The 12,751-nt window shown below is 44.4% G+C and overlaps 1 long non-coding RNA gene across 1 annotated transcript; it reads right to left on the reverse strand.

The window, feature by feature from the left end:
* Window positions 1-4,023: 4,023 nt before the first annotated feature.
* Window positions 4,024-8,673, reverse strand: LOC115592400 (uncharacterized). Its single transcript, XR_003986136.1, has 2 exons — window positions 8,392-8,673; window positions 4,024-4,564 (listed from the first exon to the last, which is right to left on the reverse strand). It is a non-coding gene; the product is annotated as an uncharacterized LOC115592400 (long non-coding RNA).
* Window positions 8,674-12,751: the final 4,078 nt, after the last annotated feature.

Consider the following 12,751-nt stretch of genomic DNA (forward strand, 5'->3'; position numbering starts at 1 on the left):
GTCGCTCTGGCATTTCACACGACCACACTACTGCATGTCACGTCACACCACCACACTCTGCCATGTCACGTCACACTGGCACACCTTGGTATGTCACACCACACCACCAAACTCTGCAATGTCATGTCACAACACCACACCCTGGAATGTCACGTCACACCACCACACTGTGGCATGTCACATCACACCACCACACTCTGGGTCACACCACCAAACAACGGCAAGTCACCTCACAAGACCACACTCTGGCATGTCGAGTCACACCACCACACTCTGCCATATCACGTCACACCGGCACACTTTGGCATGTCGCGCCACACCACCAAACTCTGCAATGTCATGTCACAACACCACACAAAAATGGAATTAAAGGAGCTCATAAAAACGCTGTATGGAAGAGAATAATGGAGGCAGTCAACAGCGTTGCCAGAGGAACGGACTCCGGTTGAGGTGACGCAGACGCACTCGCGTCAGAGCCAGAGCAGAAAGGTAACTAACAACCCCCTTTTGCTTGCATTGTAAAATCTATCACATTCTGACTGTCTACATTTCTTATACATAATTAGGCTTACACATGTAACATGGGTATACATTTTTATTGTATTTTTAAAAGTTTCAGAGCCAGGCACCAGCATCACGTCGGCGAGGTCTCCTCCTCAGAGCGTGTGCCCTCTGGCCCCGGTGCTGCGCCAAGACCAAACATCATCACGGCAGAGGTCCTGGACAGACAAACAGTAATGTGCAGTTTATTGGCCTCAGTTGTCGGCGCGCTTGAGGCAATAAATAACACATTTCAAGAAATTAATGAAACTCTAAAAAAGCCTTAATAAAGAGTTGTTGTCCATTTTCTGTGTTTATTATGCCTTTAGCCAATTCCACCAATACTTCACATTACTGATTAAATACTGCAGAGCATTTGCAAGAGTTTAAGGCAGGGGTTCTCAACCTTTTGCAAGCTGGGCCCCCCCAAAGCTGGTTCATCGCAGTTGGCGCCCCCACCCACCCACCCACACACACACACACACACACACACACACACACACACACACACAACACACACACACACACACAGACGCCGACAGGGGCCCATGAAGGAAGAAGAAGGAAAAAAACGAAAGAAAAAAAAAACAGCTGTCCAGAATTGCCACAGGCCCTGTTTTGGTGAATGATTTATCTGGGGGCGGGTCGGTAAGGTAACGCTGAGTGGCCTTGATGCCTGTCAGTCATGATGAGTCTCGTCTCGTCACCTCTTTGATGTGTCTGCAGTTGAGCACTGTGATGCGTGTCTCTCTCCCCGGCCGGGAGAGTTATCGTACCGTAAAATACCAAATAATAGTCGGGGCATTCATTTGTTTCAATCACTGAACATACCAGGCGGCAATTTGGGACAGACATTTAATTCATTCCTCACAAAAATCCGGGATGAAAATGTCACAAACTTCTCCAGCTTCTCGGTGAATTCTCTGGCATCCTTCTGCAAGTGAAGTTGTTGCGGCGGAGGAAACGATACAGCCAACCAGCACTCGCTGCAAACTCCTCATCTCTGCTGTCACTCACGGTGGCGGACATTTGTTTCTCCATCGTCCTGATCATTTTGCGGGACACTCTCTCGTGGCGTGCCCGTTTGCTGATAACTCATTCCCGCATGTTTATCTCAGGCTCCTCGCTAACCTTCTTCCTCCCTCCACCAGGCAGCCTGGTCCTGTTGCTGTCCTCCTCAGACAGATGCTGAAGCTCAGTTTGATTTTTCCGCCAGTCTCTCACTCTCTTGGGGTCGACAGAGAAACTTCTAGCGGCTGCTTCTCCCGAGTTTTCCTCTGCATATTTTACGACAGAAAGTTTGAATTTCAAGTCGTACTTTTTATTTTTTGCTGCACCGGAGCCATGGCGATCATCAATGTGATACTGACTGACAGGAAGCAAGCACAATATGTGAAGAAGGCGAAGAAGAAAAATGTGCAGTGTCAGTGGTCACGTCTTCTTCCTTGATTTAAAAATAATAATAATAATAATAATAATAATAATAATAATAATTTATTTATTTGGTTATTTATCAAAATATACATCTGCACCCAGTGTTTAAAGGGACCCTGCGGTTAATTGAAACCCGGCTATTATTTGGTAATATACGGTACATTTACACCCCGCTCTGTACGCCAGGGCGGGGACGGCGGCGGCCATGCGCATCCTGGACGCGGAGTGCTGTGTGTCTCCTCTCTGCTCTGACTGCAGGCTGGACTGCTGCGCGAGGCTACTGAGAGACTGACCGCCTGTGAGTGCTTTTGGACGGGGGAGGGACTCACGGCAGCACCCGCTGCTCGTTGAGCACGGTAACTGCAGAGTGATACGTGCTTTCGAGTCAGAGTCTCCAAACACCACAAAAGTCTCCAATAACACCAGTAAAAGATAGATTTGTCGGTGGTCGGGGGGCGAGCCCCACCGGTTGAGAACCACTGCTCTAATCTATTGTCACTCACTTACCTTTCATAATTTCTAGGTTACACGAAGACTACAGCAACTTCCTGAGCCACCATCATGAATGGTGGACCCTCCTGGCCTGTAACCTGCCTGCCTGAATGTATCTGCACTGCAGAATGCACTGAACATTTATCAGACAGACTATGGACCTGTACGTCTGAGGGGAATAGTGCAGTAAGCTTTTAGTCACATAAATACTATTCATTTATCGCAAAAGTGTTATGATGAAAAGTACATAACTGCTTCCTCTATCTTACATTGCTTATAGTTTATTATCTTTTACTTATTAACATGAAAATTACATATCAAACAATCAAAACACAAAACACAGTTAGGAAAGATGTTTTATTGTAAGAAACATTTGTAAACATGTGTTGACATGAATGAGATAATAATAACAAGAAGAAGAAAATAAATATCTGAAGTGAAACAGTTTGACTTTATATATTAACTTCAATATCAATATGAAAATAATAACAAAGAAAGTATCTAGTTGCCATGGGGTGTAAACATTCAGTGCTGACTTTATATTGAATTGTGTTCAGCCAATATAGCCTACAGAAGCTTTGTAAACTGGTGCTGGGGCTCTCTGGGTTGGAGAGCGAGAGTTGTGCTTCCTGTCTGTGTGGTCTGAGAGATCTTCAGGGATTATTAGTTTCAGCACCTCGTTCACATATGGGGCAGGGTCCTGGAAAACCTTCTCGAAGATCAGGTCCAACAGTGCATCACCGCAGTCTGCAGTGCAATAAACAAAAATGTATGTTTACAGGAAAATTGCAGTAAAACCAAAAAGCCTTGTGCTGCAGTGTTGTAAAGTTTCTCTTATTTCTCCTAATTACTTCTTATTTATACATTCTTCTTATTATTTATTTTGAAAACTAGTGTTGCACGGTAAACCAATACTAGAAAGGTACCGCGGTACCCAGCCGTTGAAAACAATACTTTTTCACGTTTTATTAGTATCAGTACTTTATGAACTTTATGCGACAGCGCGGCAGCGTGTCTGTGTGCAGCTTCTCTTTGCTTCCTCACTGCCTGCAGACAGAGTGGGCGTGGTTTCACAGTGACAGACAGTCACAGAGCAGAGCGACACATACGTGTTGGCTCTCTTGGTACGGATTTAAAGCATCATTCACAGACGGGCTTTGTGGTGTCCGTGGGCTTGCCCTTACTGTTGGCAACGTTAATGAAATATTCGTGCGTCTGCTTTTTCAACAAGCCTAGGACGGTCGGCAGGAGCACTCATGCCACTCTCAGCTGACAGACACGCGGACTTGTTCCAAGAGTTCAAAGAGCTGCAGGTTAGCGATAGATAACTTTAAATATCCCCTGGATGTAAGTCAAGCAAACTTTTTTCACCGTCAGAGTTGCAGGAGGCAGTCAGGGGTAAAGCTAACTGTTTAACAGTCCGATGTGGTTCCACACATCTCTGTATGCAAACATAACGTTCACACTGGTAACATGAACTTTACCATAACGTGCGCTGGTGTTGTCACAAACCTGGCTCTAGGCCATGACAAACGAAGGTAAAAGGACAACAAAAACTGGCAAGTCCATGTTTTATTGTAACTCAAAATAATCAGTAAAGAATGGGATGTGTTTCAATCAGTATTATCAGTGGTGTTCATGTGGGTGCATGTATATGGAGGTGTGATGGGTGTTGTGCAGTAAAGTAAACAAAAGGTAACAAAACCAAGAAGATGCAAATGTGGTCAGGGTCTGAGAGAGAGAGCGGCTGGCAAGACGCTGGGCCTTTTATATCCTGTGGAGCACTGAGCCCAGGTGCCTCCAATATCACAATCAGGTCCTCGCAGTCACCACTGCAGCCAGCTCCCACCTCAGAGACAACACAGGAAGTCAAAGCACACATAGACATACAGGGCCGTCACACCCTCCCCCATAAAGTCGGTGTGACCAAAGGGAACCACCGGCATTCTATAATCAACAAAGCAAAACACTTTAAATCACTCCCAATAATTGAGACTAATGAAGAAAAAAAAGAAAAAATATATATACACATGTACGCATAACCTTCCTCCTGTCCTTGGCCTACTGCTCACTCACCCATCCTCAGCAACCCTGGTACCTGGGAAGCAAATTAAGAAAAGAGGCAGAGCAAGAGTAAGTCAGTAGGAAATGGCAGTATACTGTTAACATCATGTCAGAGAAAAAATCTAAATTCAAGTCAAAGGAGCACGTGACAACGCATCTGCCATGACGTTGTCTGTTCCTTTAATATGCCGGATCTCAAGATCATAGGCCTGCAGAAACAAAGACCACCTCATAAGCCTCTGATTCGGGCATCTCAGAGACTGCAAGAATGTCAGGGGGTTGTGATCTGTATAGACCACTAGAGGCGCTCCTCCCAAATAAACCTCGAAATGCTGCAAAGCCCAGACGAGTGCCAGTGCCTCCTTCTCTATAACAGAATAGTTGGCTTGATAGCCATTAAACTTTTTTGAAAAGAAGCTAACTGGTCTCACTACCCCTGCATCATCCTCCTGCAGCAAGACCGCACCTGCTCCCACCTGGCTGGCATCTACCTGGACCAAAAACGCCCGATCAAAACGTGGAGCTGCCAAAACAGGGGAAGAGCACAGTAGACATTTCACATTTTCAAAGGCTTGCCTACATTCAGGAGACCACACAAATTTTGCTTTGGTCTTAAGCAACTCGGTCAGAGGGTACACGACCGTAGAGAAGTTTCTACAAAAGCTCCTGTAATATCCGACTAGGCCCAAAAACCGCTGGAGCTCCTGTTTTGTTGTAGGCGGGGGATAATTTGCAACTGCCACAACCTTAGCCTGGACTGGAGCCACACAGCCCTGCCCCACTTCACGGCCCAAATAAGTGACGGTTGCCCTAGCAAATTGACACTTGGCGAGGTTGATGGTGAGCCGCGCCTCAGCCAGCCGCTCAAACAGTGCACGGATGTGCTCAAGGTGAGAGTGCCATGTGTCACTGTAAATTATCAAATCATCTAGATAAACTGCACAGCCCTCTAACCCTGCCACAATCCGATTCATCAGGCGCTGGAACGTCGCTGGAGCATTTCTTAACCCAAATGGCATCACCGTATAGGAATACAGACCTGCTGGCGTGATGAACGCAGCAATCTTCTGTGCGCGCACAGACAGCGGCACCTGCCAATATCCCTTGAGCTAGGGCTGGGCGATATATCGATATAAAACATATATCGATATATTTTTTAAATGTGATATGGAATTAGACCCTATCGCGTATATCGATATAGTTAAAATTTGCGCTGTGATCCTTGCTCCGGGCAAGCCGCTGACCCGGAGCTCTCTGCACTGCTCCCCCCGCCCCTCCTCCTTCATGCACAGAGAGGGGAGGGGCACTCCGGCACTCTTCAACAAACTATTGTTGCCCCGCACTTCGACCTTGATGCCCCATGAAAAAAAAATCATTGTACGGCCACAGTGGCCTCTGTGCCCCTGGCCCGGTGAGTGACCGCATTTACCTTTCTAAAATCTGTGCAAAACCTAGGTGTTTTATCCGGCTTTGGCACCAGAATACATGGAGAGGCCTAACTTGACGCAGAAGGCACAGCAATATCGTTTTGGAGCATATAATCTATTTCCGCATCCAGGTATCTACGCTTCTCAGGTGACATGCGATAGAACCGCTGTTTACTAGGCTGTGCATCTCCCACGTCAATATCATGCTCTATCCACTGTGTACGAGAAGGGATATCGGCAAACAAACAAGGATATTTCAGCACCAACTCAGATAACTCACTACGTCCCAACTCTGGCAAGTGAGACAACAATTTGTCCAAATTACTTGATGCTTCAGAGTTTTTTAGACGACCATATAGCAAACTGTCATCAGGCTCCGGCACACCATCTTCATGCGTAATGGACACTGAACTTACGACCAGAGCAGGGCTGACGGCATCTTTAATATCCTGCTCTGAATCAGAAGTGGGGCAGGCTTGATACCCTGGTTCGGTTTTCCTGTTAATTGACACACATGACATGTTTTAATATACAAAGCAACGTCCCTTTTTACGCGCGGCCAAAAAAAATGCTTTAAGACATTCAAATAGGTTTTTCTCACGCCAAAGTGTCCACTTTCATCATGGGCCACTTTTAAAACCTGTGGACGGAATTTAACTGGCACCACGACCTGAAAAACAGCCTCCCCCACATTGTCATAACCCAGAGCGACCCATTTCCTCAACAACACCCCATTCTGCAAAAAGTAGCCACTAACAGCACTGCTAAGTTCAGACGCAGACAAAACACGGTCATACATTTCATTTAATGAGGAGTCACTCCGCTGCTCCTGCACCAGCTCACTTTGTGACACCGACAATGGAAAATCAGACAGGGACAAAACCATGTCCGCTTTATCACATTCCACATCTGCCAAAGCCACCGGTCCAGCTCTACCCCCTGCGCGGATAACCACACAGGCTGAAAGAACATCATGTAACCCATCAGAGCCTCTGTTAGGCTGACCGTCAACCGGTGAGAGTTTAACCACAGGTGAGTGAGGAGTGTCAGCCCAGACCCGACCACCAGCCAAGCCATTTCCCAAAATAAAATGCACCCATTCAATAGGCAGGGCCGACCGCACCCCGACAGAAACTTCACCCTGCACAAGCTCACAGCTCAAGATCATTTTGTGCAAAGGAATAGACAAGACAGTTAAGCCCATCCCTCGACTGAGAATACAATCACCAGTGTCAGTCTCTTTCGACAAAGGCAACACATAGTCCACAATGTAAGAGTCATAGGCCCCTGTATCCCGCAGGATTTTTATCGGGACTTTAACATCACTGCCAACCAGAGAAACAAAACCATCCCGAATAAAAGGCGCATATGCAGCCAACACACCAGCCTCACAAGAAACAGAAGGAATAAGGGACAGCAGCTCGGAGGCACCGGCAACTTTTATGCATAAACAGCTGAACCAACACCGAAATCCCAAAACAGGCCCGACAAGACACTGCAAAATTTCTCTGTGCGCATCGGAGAATTAATCCCCCATCGGTTTGGAGTTTCCCCGCTATCTAATCACCCAGTTTCCCTAGCTAAGCTCCCCCCTAGTCTTCATGCGGCTACTTGTGGTGGGTATTTATGTACTAAAGCCCGATGGATCAGTCGGGCGACTAGCACGCTAGTAACCCTCCCGAAAACCACGGATGTACTCCCAAGCAATGTAGTTTGTATTATTAGAAAATGGTCTGATTAGAGCACAGACCTCCACCAGGTCTGGGCCATTTGTGTTGTACTTTAGTGCATTAATGTAGTTTGCAGGATAATAATCCAGGGTTTGAACTTTATCAACATGAAATGCAAATTGCAAATTTCCCCTTTGTAGGACGAATAAAGTATTATCTTATTTTATGAACTGCCAGACTTAGAGTTAATGTCATTTATGTTCATTATTTTTATGCTGAATAAAATTGTAGTTAATGTGCTGTTATTTTTTTTCTACTACAAGCACTGAGCTTTTAATGGAAAATCAGGTTGACACCTGACACTTGTCTTCTTGGATACAGAAGCTATAAAGCTCAGCAGCTTTTACAAAATATATAGCCTATTTTTATTTTGACTTTTGAAGTGTTTTAATTAATAAAAAAGTATCAGTATCGAGATATTTTTAGTGGGTATCGTACTGAAGTCATAATTTTGGTATCGTAACAACACTATATGGGACTTTTAAGCAAAAACCAAAATAAGCTAACTCCCTGTATCTTGTACCTTAAAACGGTTTCTGGCAATAAAACCTTTTGAAGGGATGACTGTTAGTGTAGTTACTAACTGTTCATAGCCCACATGTAATAGCTCAGCAAGTAAACCAGTTTGTTAAAATTAGCATGTTAGCACTTGCTAGCCAACTTCACAATTAGCTTAACTTCACTAATTAGCAAATTAACATTACCTTTCAATACTGCGACTGTTGTAGGATCCATACCTGAAAAAGCACTTCCATCTTCATCCATGGCGTTGCGACTTTAGAGGACTTAAACGGCCTAAACTTCAGACAGCATGATGTAAGACAGCTAAAGCGCTAGGCAGCAACTGCAACTGAACTGACCGCTGACTGACAGTGTTGCCAGATCAGATTGACAGTTTCCAGCCCAGTCACATCTTAGAACCCGCCCAATCCAATAAAAACCAGCCCAAACCACGAAGTTGTCAGACACCCTTGTGTGTGTGTGTGTGTGTGTGTGGGGGGGGGGGGGGGGAGACGCTCCTCGGCGTTAAGCCTGGTTTATGCTTCTGCGGCGCGGCGACGGCGTAGCTACGTCGTCGACCCTACGCCGTCATTGAGCATTCATAGTTCTGCGTTGAGGGGACGCGTTGTTCCGCCAAGCGGCTAGGGGGGTGTGGCTGTGTCTTTGTTTGGTTTCGGGGGGTTCATATCGGATTCCTTGGTTTTCTTCCGGTCAGACAGTAAACAATGGCAACTGAGATGGAGTGGGTGTTTTTGGAGATAGAGCTCGTGGATATTGAACAACAAATGCGGTGGCGGTGTTGTTATACTGTTGACCGGAAAAAGCAACTGCCGGAAATCACATTCTGAGCGGACCAATCACAGTCCTTACCGTTCGCGTCTCGACGCGTCGACGTGACGCGTAGTCAGGATTTTTTGGAGGTGCACGTCAGGCTACGGCGTAGGGTCCGCGTAGGGGTCTGCGTCGACGACGTAGCTACGCCGTCGCAGCGACGCAGAAGCATAAATCAGGCTTTAGCCGGGGTGTGGGGTTGTCGTTTTTTTTTTTATTTAACTTGCTCCTCCGGCGCATGGGCTCCCGCAGTTCAGAGTGCTGTTTTCACAATATTAAAAACTCGTTATACTCCCATAGAGGCCATTATAAATCATAATTTAAAAAAGATTAATTCACAGAGCTCCCCTATTTTGCTAGATAATGTAGTTAAGTACATCAATAATATATCGTTTCAGGTACTTCCCCCCCCATCATTTTCAGAGACTGCAGATGAAACTCTAATTGTGCATATGTTGTGAATATATATTTTTTTAAATTTCAAAATGATATGGCAGTGCGTTATCTGCGTTGTTTTCATCAGTTTTTTGCTGAAATCAGGAGCCAAAATCCTCCTCAATCCCTAATACAGATTGTGCAGATAGTGTTTGCACCTATTCTTACCATTACAACTGTTTCTAGATTGAAGTCACTAATTAAAAATCATATGAAGCATTGGAAGAAGCTTTTCCCAGAATGCAATATTACACCTTAACAGCATTATCTGATACATTTGCCATCACAGATTAAATCATTGGGTCCAATGGTTAGACATATGTGTATGCGGTTTGAATCTAAACATTGCCTCTTTAAACAATGGGCTTTGAAGCTCAATTTTAGAAACATTTGCAAGTCTTTGATAAATCAGAACCAGATATATGAAAACTGCCAAAATGTTGACCCTTCATTACACCCAATATTTTCAAATGAAAGGGAGATGGGACCTGTATCTGAGATTAAAGATCTACAGTATTTACAAGGAAAACTGAGAGACTTCCTAGGTTATGATGAAGTAAACCACGCTGTATCAGTCAAATGGCTTATGATCAATGGCAATAAATACATAACTCAGAAGTCAATGATCCTTGCCAAAGTGATGAATGGTAATATGCCAGAATTTGGACTGGTGAAAAACATATATCTTGTTGATTCTAGTCTTTATTGTTTGGAATACCAACCATTTCAAACTATGCACTTTGATAGAAATGTCATGGCATATGTAGTTGAGGTACCACACCTTGCGCAGGCTACTGAGTTAGTCGATGCTGAAAAGCTGGTGGATTTTACATCGTATTACACAACTAGCAGCAAGAGCCAAACTTTTGTACAGGTAAAATACCATCTTGGGGATGTAATAGAGTTGTACAGAAAATAACTCATGGTGTGTTCCCCAGATATGGTATGACAAGCTTTAGTGGCCTTGTAATTTGACCTTGGGAGATCAAATTAAGGAAGGTCTGTAGCAAATGAAAACATACAATACAGTGATTTATCTGAATGTATAACGAGAAACTAGTTCGACTTGAAAGTGGTTAAAATGTTACATGTTAAATGTTTAAATATAAAGTGTCAATTCACAGAACTGTGCCAACCGTTATAGTATATGACTACATATTGTTTCACTGATAATAAAACAATTGATTCAAGCATGTACTTACTCAGACTTGGTCATACAATCTCAGTAACAAGCTGTAAATATCTTATTGAGATAATTAAGGACCGAAACACTTAAAACAAGTGAAAAAGTCACTGCACAAGGATAGATAGATAGATAGATAGATAGATAGATAGATAGATAGATAGATAGATAGATAGATTTACTTTAATGATGTTAGGACTTGGCAAAAATGAGGACTCAGTTGCAGACAGAGAACGATTAACACAGGCTTTTATTCTGAAACTCTTGGTACTCTCTTCAGACAGAGTGATAACTCAATGGCTATAAACTCTAGACTCGTCTGCACAGACGAGGAACAGACAAACAAAACAAACGTGGCTCAAGGCAAAAAACAATAAACAGAAAATCGCTCCCGAGGGAGGAAAGGGCAAATAGGCAATATCTACAATGATCTAAATAACACCAATCGATGAAAAGTTACACAAAAGAAAATTGCTCACGAGGAGGAGATGACAAAAGGCTATAAACAGAAACTACACTACACAGAGTTAAGAAAACTACAAATCAAAACGCTCCAAGAGGAGGAAAAAGCAAAGCACTATGAAATTAAACAGGCTTCTCAAAAGGAACAAGCTGACCAAAACTTTAGCAAGACAAAAATCACTCTTCTTCAGAGGGGTACAAAGAAAACAGAAATTCAAGCAAGGCAATACTTAAAGACTTGACAAGACTGTGGAAGACGGCTGGAGGTACACGATGAGACGATATACTCTGGCAACAAGACAGGGGAAGACGAGGACTATATACACATGAGGGAGGGTGACACAGGTGGACACAATCAGGGAATCAGGGGAGACATCAGACCGGTGACACAGGAGGAAGAGCAAGTGACCTGAAACGAGAGGAGGATTAGATTTTCAACATAAAACAGGAAGTTTGCCAGACAAAACCCCAAAACAGGACATCCTTCACCGCGGTGTGACAAATGATCCCAAACTGGGAAATTATTTTGTTACAGCAGTAGTGGGTCTGCAAATAAAACACTTTGTACATAACATAAATAGAAGCCAATATATACATAGTGTATATATACAGTGCACAGTGTGCTATAAACAATAAACAATAATAATATATACAACAAAACAAAATATGCAAAATATACTATAACAATAATAATATATACAACAAAACAGTAGAGAGACCAGAGTTCTCCCTCAGGCAGAGGTAAGAGAGTTGTTGTATAAAGTGATGGCTTGTGGCAGGAAAGATCTCCTGTATCTATTGCTACGACAGCGAAGCTGAAGCAGCCTTCCGGAGAAGGTGCTCCGCTGTCTGACCAGTGTGAGTTGGAGAGGGTGGAGAGGATTATCCATGATGGATAACAGTTTTTTCAGTGTCCTCCTCTTCACCACAGCCCCCAGAGTGTCCTGTTTGCAGCCAATCACAGAGCCAGCCTTCCTGATCAGTTTGTTGAGTCTGTTGGTGTCGCTGGCTCCGTTGCTGCTTCCCTAACAAACCACAGCAAAGAAAAGTACACTGGCCACCACAGACTGATAAAAGATCTCCAACATCTTGCTGCACACGTTGAAGGATCTCAGCTTCCTCAGGAAGTAAAGTCTGCTCATCCCCTTCTTGTACACAGCTTCAGTGTTAGATCTCCAGTCCAGTCTGTGGTTGATGGTAACACCCAGGTCCTTGTAATCCTCCACCGCCTCCACATCCTTTCCCAGAATGCGCAGTGGTTGGAAAGCCGTCTTCCTCTTCTTCCTGAAATCTATCACCATCTCTCTGGTCTTGCTGATGTTTAGCCGCAGGTGATTCTGTCCAGTCCACTCCACAAAGTTGTCCACCAGTGCCCTGTACTCCTCCTCCTGTCCCTCACTTATACACCCAACAACAGCTGAGTCGTCAGAAAACCTTTGCAGGTGACACGACGCAGTGTTGTACTGAAAATCAGTGTATAAGGTGAACAGGAAAGGAGACAGTACAGTCCCCTGTGGAGCTCCTGTATCACTAACCACCACATCAGACAGAACACTGCCCATACAGACAAACTGTGGCCTGCCTGTCAGGTAGACAGTAATCCAGGAGATCATTGTGTCGTCTACACCCATCACCCGCAGCTTCTCCCCCAG

This window comes from Sparus aurata, chromosome 12, assembly GCF_900880675.1.
Source record: "Sparus aurata chromosome 12, fSpaAur1.1, whole genome shotgun sequence".
Lineage (NCBI taxonomy): Eukaryota > Metazoa > Chordata > Actinopteri > Spariformes > Sparidae > Sparus > Sparus aurata.